The sequence below is a fragment of the Lampris incognitus genome, chromosome 3, assembly GCF_029633865.1.
Source record: "Lampris incognitus isolate fLamInc1 chromosome 3, fLamInc1.hap2, whole genome shotgun sequence".
NCBI classification, from domain to species: Eukaryota; Metazoa; Chordata; class Actinopteri; order Lampriformes; family Lampridae; genus Lampris; species Lampris incognitus.
The window spans coordinates 39,898,006-39,906,673 of record NC_079213.1 but is presented as its reverse complement, the minus strand read 5'-3'; positions in this window follow the sequence as shown (position 1 = coordinate 39,906,673).

The following is an 8,668-nucleotide window of genomic DNA, read 5'->3' as shown; positions in this document are numbered from 1 at the left end:
GACTGTAGGTATCAACATTCAGGAGAGACACACTTGCACCGGTGTCCAACAGCAGGGGGATGCACACATCATTAATGTTGACTGTGCATGATTTGAATGACACTGGCCCAGAGCTCACCTTGTGAATGACGGCGGTTGAAGACTGGGGGGTGTGGCCCTCTGACCCAGCCGGGGAAGATCGACAGACGTTGGCAAAGTGATTGTGCTTACCGCAGCTACGGCATGTCTGGCCACGGGCAGGGCAGTTCTGAGCCCTTGAAACATGAGACCGAGACCCACAGTTACCACAGGACTGTTGAGGGCGGGGCCGAGAACGCCGTCGTTGCAGTTGCAAGACGTCCCCAGTGGAGTCGGCGCCCGCCTCGCTCTGGCTGGGTTGCGTCCCGAGGGGCAGCCGTGAGTAGAGGGAGGAGTCGTTGGCAGCTTGACTGGAGGTGGCCACTTGCTGTGTATTTAGCATAGCAGCACACTCAGCTGCTCCCTCAACCTGTAGTGCGATGGTAATTGCTCTGGACAGCAGCAGATCGTCTTTTTCCAGCAGGAGAGTCTCACGCACCTTTGCGTTGTTGGTGTGTTCGATTAGCTGGTCGCGAACCATCTCGTCCTGAAGCGCGCCAAACTTGCATGAGCTAGCTAGCCCTCGCAAATTAGCTACGTACTGCCGCACAGACTCACCAGGCAGTTGGTGTCGCTGACGGAATATAAATCGCCGAAGGAGGGCACGCTGTGGAGCAGCGAAATGGGTGCTCATAAGTCCCACAGCTTCGGCAAAGCTTGTGACGTTCCCCAGAGACCCGAGCACACGATGACCCTCTGCTCCCAAGCAGTGTAGCAACAGAGCCGTCTTCCTAGCCTGGCTCACGTCGTCGAGCCCTGAGGCGATGATGTAATTTTCAAAACTATGTAGCCAGCGAGTCCATGGTACCGGAGGCTTGCCAGGTAATGCCAGGAAGGGGGCAGGTGGTGGGAGAGAGATATCAGCCATCCTCGTCGCCAATATTGTATTTAGAAATCACGTCAGGACACAGCGCTGTCGCTTGACACAACCTCTCCATGGCATTCTTTATTTAGACTGACACAGCATCAAAGGCAGACCCGATCAAACAATCCAGAGCCCGCAGGCATCACCAATCGATCCCAGCACAATAGAACAGCACCAAATCAAATGCAGCACTGTCGATGTGTGCATACATAACAGAGAGACCTTCAGAAAATGGTCTCGAGACTGGTCTCGAAACCAAGGCTAATCTCGAGTACTACAAAACTACCGTGACCACTGAGTTACAACGGCAATATCAAGGATGTGTGCGTTGATAAGAGAGGATTGCTGGTCTGAACGGGGAGTCAAAGAGGCCATCTATTTGAGGAGGGAGCAACCATCTCTGAACCGGGGGTGTGTGGCTAAGAGTACATCTGTCACCATCTTACAACACTATGATTGCAGCTATTTCCAAATCTTCTGTACATATGACCATTGTAACTCTAGTTAATGTTCATGGCAGTTTGCATATGAAACTGATCATTGTTTTTCTTCTTTTAAAGTTTTACAGACAACCCTGCCGCTCACCCTGCCTCTCGCGGTAGACAACCCTGCCTCTCGCGGTAGCAGCCAGAACACCAATCTGTCACTAAGACGCAAAAATCGAAACTGCAAAAACTTCATAAAATTCAACCGAACACGGGGGGGGTGGGGGTGGGGGGGTGCTGCTTATCAGAGACCTGGACGAACTGGACAAATACCAGTGAGTCCGAACAACACAACAAGGTGAGTGGCTAAATAACACACTACATACAACCATGTTGAGTTCAGAAAGAAGTCCTTCATCTCCGTCTGGAGATGATGATGAACACAAACAACAAGGATTATGATAAACTGGGATTAAATACTTTTGAATATTCTGAGCATAAATCACAAGATATGGAGAATGGCACCAGTCCAGAATAGAATGTCATCAATAATATTGTGACGCGGTCAAATAATGGATTCCTCAGCCAACCTGTCAGAGCTAACGAGCAAGCTCTTAATGACCGTAAAACAAGCCAACGATAACAGACACAAACTTGTATTGGTTACAGCTTTAACGCTTTTCCTGGCCACAGAACCAACCTTACCTTTCTGCCTACTCTTTACACTCACGGTGGGAAATAGCATGCTGTCCAATACAACTTTTCTAATGACGTCCCCATTACCTTCCACAACATCCCCGCTATCTGTAACAAATATGCCCGTTTTTAACATGTTCAATATACTACAATATAACACAAAACATGAACACTCTTCAGTTGCATTGTGGGTAATATGCAAATGAATCCCCTGACTTCCAGCAAGAACACTCCAATAGAAATCGCCACACTGCCCCCTTCCTTGAAAGACCAACGTCCCGTTGGCCTAACCCAAATCCCATGCGGATGGGTCCATCCACCATGAGGGTTTCTTCCGCCGAGCACCTCTCCCATCCTGGGCTGCTCCTTGCGGCGGGCTGCTGATGGATGATGGGGGTGGCTCTGTATCCGCTGGGTCCCAGCCCCCACGCTTGACGTCACCGCTGTTTCCGTTCCTGGCCAGGGAGGGCAGCTCTGTAAACCCAGTGTCCCCGCCCCTCCCTGGCTCAAAACAAGGTCCTCTGGTGGTAGCTCCTTGCTGACATCCAGGGAGGTTGGCTCTGATCCAGTGTAACAGAGTTGAAAATGACCTCACTCAGATAAAGTGAATTCTCCCAAAATTTGTATTTTAACATGTTATTGTAATCCAATGCTTTTTGATGGTTTGTGTAAACCCCAGATGTTGTACCGCATTCACTAAGGTTAAATATGAGGCTGCGCGACTGTTTGTCTATTTACTTTCGCTTTGACACATTTTGGGCATTTGCGCTATCCGTACCTTAGAGCTAGACCATTTCCGCTGGAGGTAAGCAGGCTTTGGGAGCGCTCCGTGAATAATTTGATATTTTAATAAATGAATGTAGAGCCGAAGGAACAGAGAAGACCGTAGGTTCACACTTTAGCCGTGTAGGCAACTTTCTTTAATCCACGGTAAATCAGAGAGACAACCAAACCACAGCTCGACTGAGCGGAGGTGGCAAGAATAACCAGAAACCTGGCTGGACAACCATAACTTAACCCTGCGTTAACCTGCCAGGGCAACCATGACTTAACCCTTAGTTCCTGGGTTGAATTCTGTCCCCAATACGTGTCCACCACATGAGCCCCCCCAGAATTCGCCCTAGTAATCGAAGTCAGGCAGGCGCGGGGGGACGACAGGCCGTCCGCGGCGGCTCCGGATAACAGGGGCCGGAGTGTCTCTGGGAGGCATTGACGCGGGCCTGTGGAGGTCAGCCTGAGGAGCAGAAGAGGCAGCTCGGGCCTCCACGGGGGGAGGAGGCGGAGCCGGGGGACGACCGCGACGAGGAGGTTGGGCTAACTCCAACGGCTGCGTGAAGTCCAGGTGTGCGGGTTTAACTCGGTCCACTGAAACATGCTCGGCCGTGCCCCCAAAATCCACCACCAGGTGCTTAGTTCCCCGTTCCAGGACGCGGAAGGGGCCGTCATAAGGGGGTTGCAGAGGGGGGCGGTGTGCGTCGTGACGGATGAACACGTAGTCCGCTGACCGCAGACCTGGGGGCACCTGGGACACCGGAGCGCTGTGTTGGGCGGTAGGGACGGGTGTGAAAGCTCTGACCCCGTCCAGCAAGGAGGCTCGTTGGTCCACAGCTGACCAGGGACGCGTTGCATTGGGCATGAAATCGCCTGGGACTCGCAGCGGCGTGCCGTACACCAGCTCCGCAGAGGAGGCTTGTAGGTCTTCCTTCGGGGCGGTCCGCAGGCCCAGCATGACCCATGGGAGCTTGTCGACCCAGTTGCAGTCCTTGAGAGTAGCCCGAAGCGCAGCCTTCATGGACCGGTGGAAGCGCTCACATAGGCCGTTCGCCTGAGGGTGGTAGGCGGTAGTGCGATGAAGCTTGACGCCCAGAGCCTCACCCACAGCATTCCATAGCTCTGAGGTAAACTGTGGCCCGCGGTCAGATGAAAGGTCGGAAGGCGTACCGAAACGTGAGACCCACGACCCAATAAAAGCCCGGGCCACATCAGCAGACGTCGTGGATGCCAGGGGAACAGCTTCAGGCCAGCGCGTAGTCCTGTCCACCACAGTGAAGAGGTAGGTGAACCCATGGGAGGGGGGTAGGGGACCAACCAGGTCGACGTGGACATGGTCAAATCGTCTCTCCGGCACTGCGAAGCGTTCCAGGGGCGCCTTAATGTGGCGGTGTATCTTAGCCCGCTGACAGGCAACACACGAGTCGGCCCACGCTTTCACGTCTCTCTTAAGTCCCTCCCACACAAACTTAGCAGAGGTCAGGCGCACGGATGGCTTACCGCCTGGATGAGAGAGGCCGTGCACAGCTTCAAATACGGGGCGTCTCCAGCTGTGCGGGACGATGGGCCTGGGCTCTCCTGTGGAGACGTCACACAGGAGGGTGACACCTGTGTCGCTGAAAGGAACGTCCTGCAGGCGGAGCCCCGTGTCGGAGGCCCGGAGACGGAGGATGCTTGGGTCCGTGGCCTGGTCAGCAGCCATCTGTGCATAGTCAAGGCCTAGGTGGACCGCTCCAATCACTGCCCTAGAGAGGCAGTCAGCTACCTGGTTAGACTTACCAGCGACGTGCTGGATGTCGGTAGTGAATTCCGAAATGTAGGAGAGTTGTCGCTGCTGGCGAGCGGACCATGGCTCGGCCGTCTTGGACATGGCAAACGTGAGGGGCTTGTGGTCCACGTACGCAGTAAACTCGCGGCCCTCTAGCAGGAAACGGAAATGCCGGACGGCGAGCCAGAGACCGAGGAGTTCCCTGTCAAAAGTACTATACTTGCGCTCTCGGGGTGTAAGCTGGCGACTGAAAAAGGCCAAAGGCTGCCAAGCCCCCCCCCACCCACTGTTCGTGAACCGCACCAACAGCATAGTCCGATGCATCCGTGGTTATGGAAATAGGTGCTGTAGGTGAAGGATGCGCTAGCAGGGTAGCCTGGGAGAGCGCAGCTTTAGTCTCGGTGAACGCACGGTCCCGCTCTGCTGTCCAGTCGACCGCCTGGTTGGGGGACATGCCTTTCAGCGCCTCGTACAGTGGCCGGATGATAAAGGCGGCTCGGGGAATGAAGTGGTGGTAGAATATCACCATCCCGATGAACTCCCTGAGCGCACGAGCTGTTTGGGGGCGCGGAAAGGCCGCCACCGCTTCCACCTTTGAGGGCAGGGGGACTGCCCCGTCCCCAGTGATGCGGTGCCCGAGGAAATCAATGGCCGTCAGCCCGAACCGGCACTTCGCCGGGTTGACGATCAGCCCATGCTGGCTGAGGCGTGTGAAGAGGGCATGAAGATGGGACAGGTGTTCTTCCTCGGAGGCGCTGGCGATGAGTATGTCGTCCAAATAGACGAAGATGAAAGGAAGGCCACGGAGCACTGAATCCATCAGCCGCTGAAAGGACTGGGCCGCGTTTTTGAGTCCAAATGGCATTCGTAGGAATTCAAATAGGCCGAATGGGGTAGTCACCGCTGTCTTGGGGATGTCTGAGGGGTGCACGGGAACTTGATGATAACCACGGACCAGGTCGACTTTTGAGAAGACGCATTTGCCAGACAGGTTTGCAGAAAAGTCCTGGATATGCGGGACAGGATAGCGGTCGGGCGTGGTGGCGTCATTTAGTCGGCGGTAGTCCCCGCATGGGCGCCAACCTCCATCAGGCTTAGCGACGATGTGGAGTGGGGACGCCCACGGGCTGTCAGAGCGGCGGATGATCCCCATGCGTTCCAGGTGCTCGAACTCAGACTTGGCAATGGCGAGTTTGGCGGGGTCGAGACGCCTGGCTCTGGCGTAGACCGGGGGCCCCTTCGTAGCAATGTGATGCTCCACCCCATGCTTAGCGGTGGGTGCAGAGAAGGTAGGCTGGGTGAGGTCAGGGAACTCAGCGAGGAGGCGGTTGAACTTGTCTGCCTCTTTGAGAGAGTTGGCTAGACCTGCATAGGCCGCTTCCCTCCGCGTACATGCGAAGGAGGAGAAGGTTAAGGCATCGACCAGACGGCTGTTCTGAATGTCCACTAGCAAACCGTAAGCGCACAAAAAATCAGCTCCGAGGAGGGGAAGCGTTACATTGGCCATGACGAACTCCCACGTGAAACGTTGTCCACCAAAACACAGTTCTACAGACCGCACGCCGTAGGTGTGGATAGGGCTGCCGTCAGCCGTCGCCAACTGGGGGCCCCGCTCCCCGCCCATGATGTCGACGTCAGTAGCAGGGAGCACGCTTCTCTGTGCGCCCGTGTCACAAAGAAATCGCCGACCGGAGATGGTGTCGAGGATGAAGAGTAGCCTGCTCGTATCGCCAACACTCATGGCCACTACTGAGTGTTGGCCCTCTCGTTTCCCGTCGGCCTGTAGTTGCAGGGGGAACGGCACCGTTTAGCTTTCGCACCAAATCGAGCGTGGTACATACAGAGTCCAGAGGGCTTGTAGCGGTCTGATGCTGTGGCGCCACCGTCGGGCCACGCCCGCGATGTCGGCGGGGGGCCAGTGAAGGTAGGAGCCAGCACCCCGGCATGGGAGGAACGTTGTGTAGCGACGAAGAATCGGTCAGCCTCCTTTGCCAGCTCACGGGGATCAGTGATGGTGGAGTTAGCGAGCGCAGTCTGGACGTGGGGCGGCATGTTGCGCAGAAACAGCTCCATAAACAGGAAACATGGCTTTTCTTGACCCAGTAGGTTTAACATCCTGCTCATTAGCTCCGATGGTTTGCCATCTCCCAAGCCCTGAATTGCGAAGAGGCGACGTGCTCTCTCCGTTGTTGACAGTTCAAAAGTTTCAAGGAGGAGATGTTTAAGTGCGGCGTATTTACCATCGGCCGGTGGGTTGGTTATGAAACCGCTTATCCTGGAAGCCGTAGCGCCCCCCAGCGCTGCCACTACGTAGTAGTACCTGGTCTCGTCTGCTGTTATGTCTCTGAGCGCGAACTGTGCCTCAGCCTGCGCGAACCATGTAGCCGCGGAAGACTCCCAAAACTCCGGCAGTTTAATTGCAACGGCGTTCGTAGCCATAATGTGTGTGGTTTCAGAAAACTTATCCGAAAACCGACGTCGGGGTCACCAGTGTAGAGCCGAAGGAACGGAGAAGACCGTAGGTTCACACTTTAGCCGTGTAGGCAACTTTCTTTAATCCACGGTAAATCAGAGAGACAACCAAACCACAGCTCGACTGAGCGGAGGTGGCAAGAATAACCAGAAACCTGGCTGGACAACCATAACTTAACCCTGCGTTAACCTGCCAGGACAACCATGACTTAACCCTTAGTTCCTGGGTTGAATTCTGTCCCCAATACGTGTCCACCACATGAACATGTTTTTCTTTGCAAACTATGGGTTGGATATAAATGTACGTATATAAGTTGTACTAACGAATGCACTCGAAAAGTAACGATAGAAAGTGATTTGTAAGTGTTTTAACCGAGTTAAAGTATAATTTTGGCGGCAACCACGCTGCGCTGTGCGTTATGGAGAGCATTGTTCTTATTTTGGTTTTATGCTATTTTAGACTTGTATGCAGTCGCGTTGCAGCAGAAATCTCATGGATTGTTGTTTTATTTGTGAATGCAGGTACGTGGTTTATGTATAATGTAAACGTGCAAGAACTTGGTTATGAATATTGCAAGAGTCAAGAATTTCTATGTTAAAACTATACGATCACTCAGTGCGCTATGCCAGTGCTGTCTGTCCTTTTGTTTGGTTTGTTTTGTACTTTTGTTTACACGAAGATTAATGAGTTGTGCATTTTGATTTCCATGTAAGTTTAGTATGCTATGCAACGCATGAGGTTAGCCAGGAGAAACATTGTTTGCTAGCTCATGCACGAGAGAGCTAGACCATTTCCGCTGGAGACTTGTATGCAGTCGCGTTGCAGCAGAAATCTCATGGATTGTTGTTTTATTTGTGAATGCAGGCAATAAAAGCCACTGTTAGGAACCCCTGGTCTGAATCTCTATCACGAACACCTGCACAAGTGAGGGTCGTTACACCAGCAGTGTCCTTACCCCCTCTTTGGACCCCGGTAGACTGGTCTACAGAGGAAGAGGGGTCTGCACCTCCTCCTCCCACCGCAATTTCAGTCCCGGCTTGGTCGCTGTCCCGACTGAAGTAAGGTGCGAGGCGATCTTGGTGAAGGATGACTATCCGAGGGCGGCTGTGCAGCTTCACTCTGTAGGTAACCTCTGAGATCCTCTTCAGGACGAGGCAGGGGCCCTCTGAGTTGCTGTCCAGCTTTGAGGACCGTCCCTTCTTTCGCCATACGTTGTCTCCCTGCTGGTATTCTTTATGGTGGCAACGTACATCATAGGCTCTCTTCTGCTTTCCCCTGCAGAAGCCGTATTCTTTCGAGCCAGCTGATGAGTTGCCGCTATCCGGTCCTGGAGCGCGTCTACATTGTCCTGGCCTGGCGGCCCTTGTACTGGTGGGTTTGGCGGCTTGCCAAAGACCAGATCCACAGGCGTCCGTAGCTCCCGACCAAACATTAGTATAGCTGGGGTGCACCCCGTAGACTCCTGAGTGGCCGACCGGCATGCCATGAATACCAGGGGCATATGGCAGTCCCAATCCCTTTGATGCCTCGCCGTGAGCATGGCCAGTTGCGTG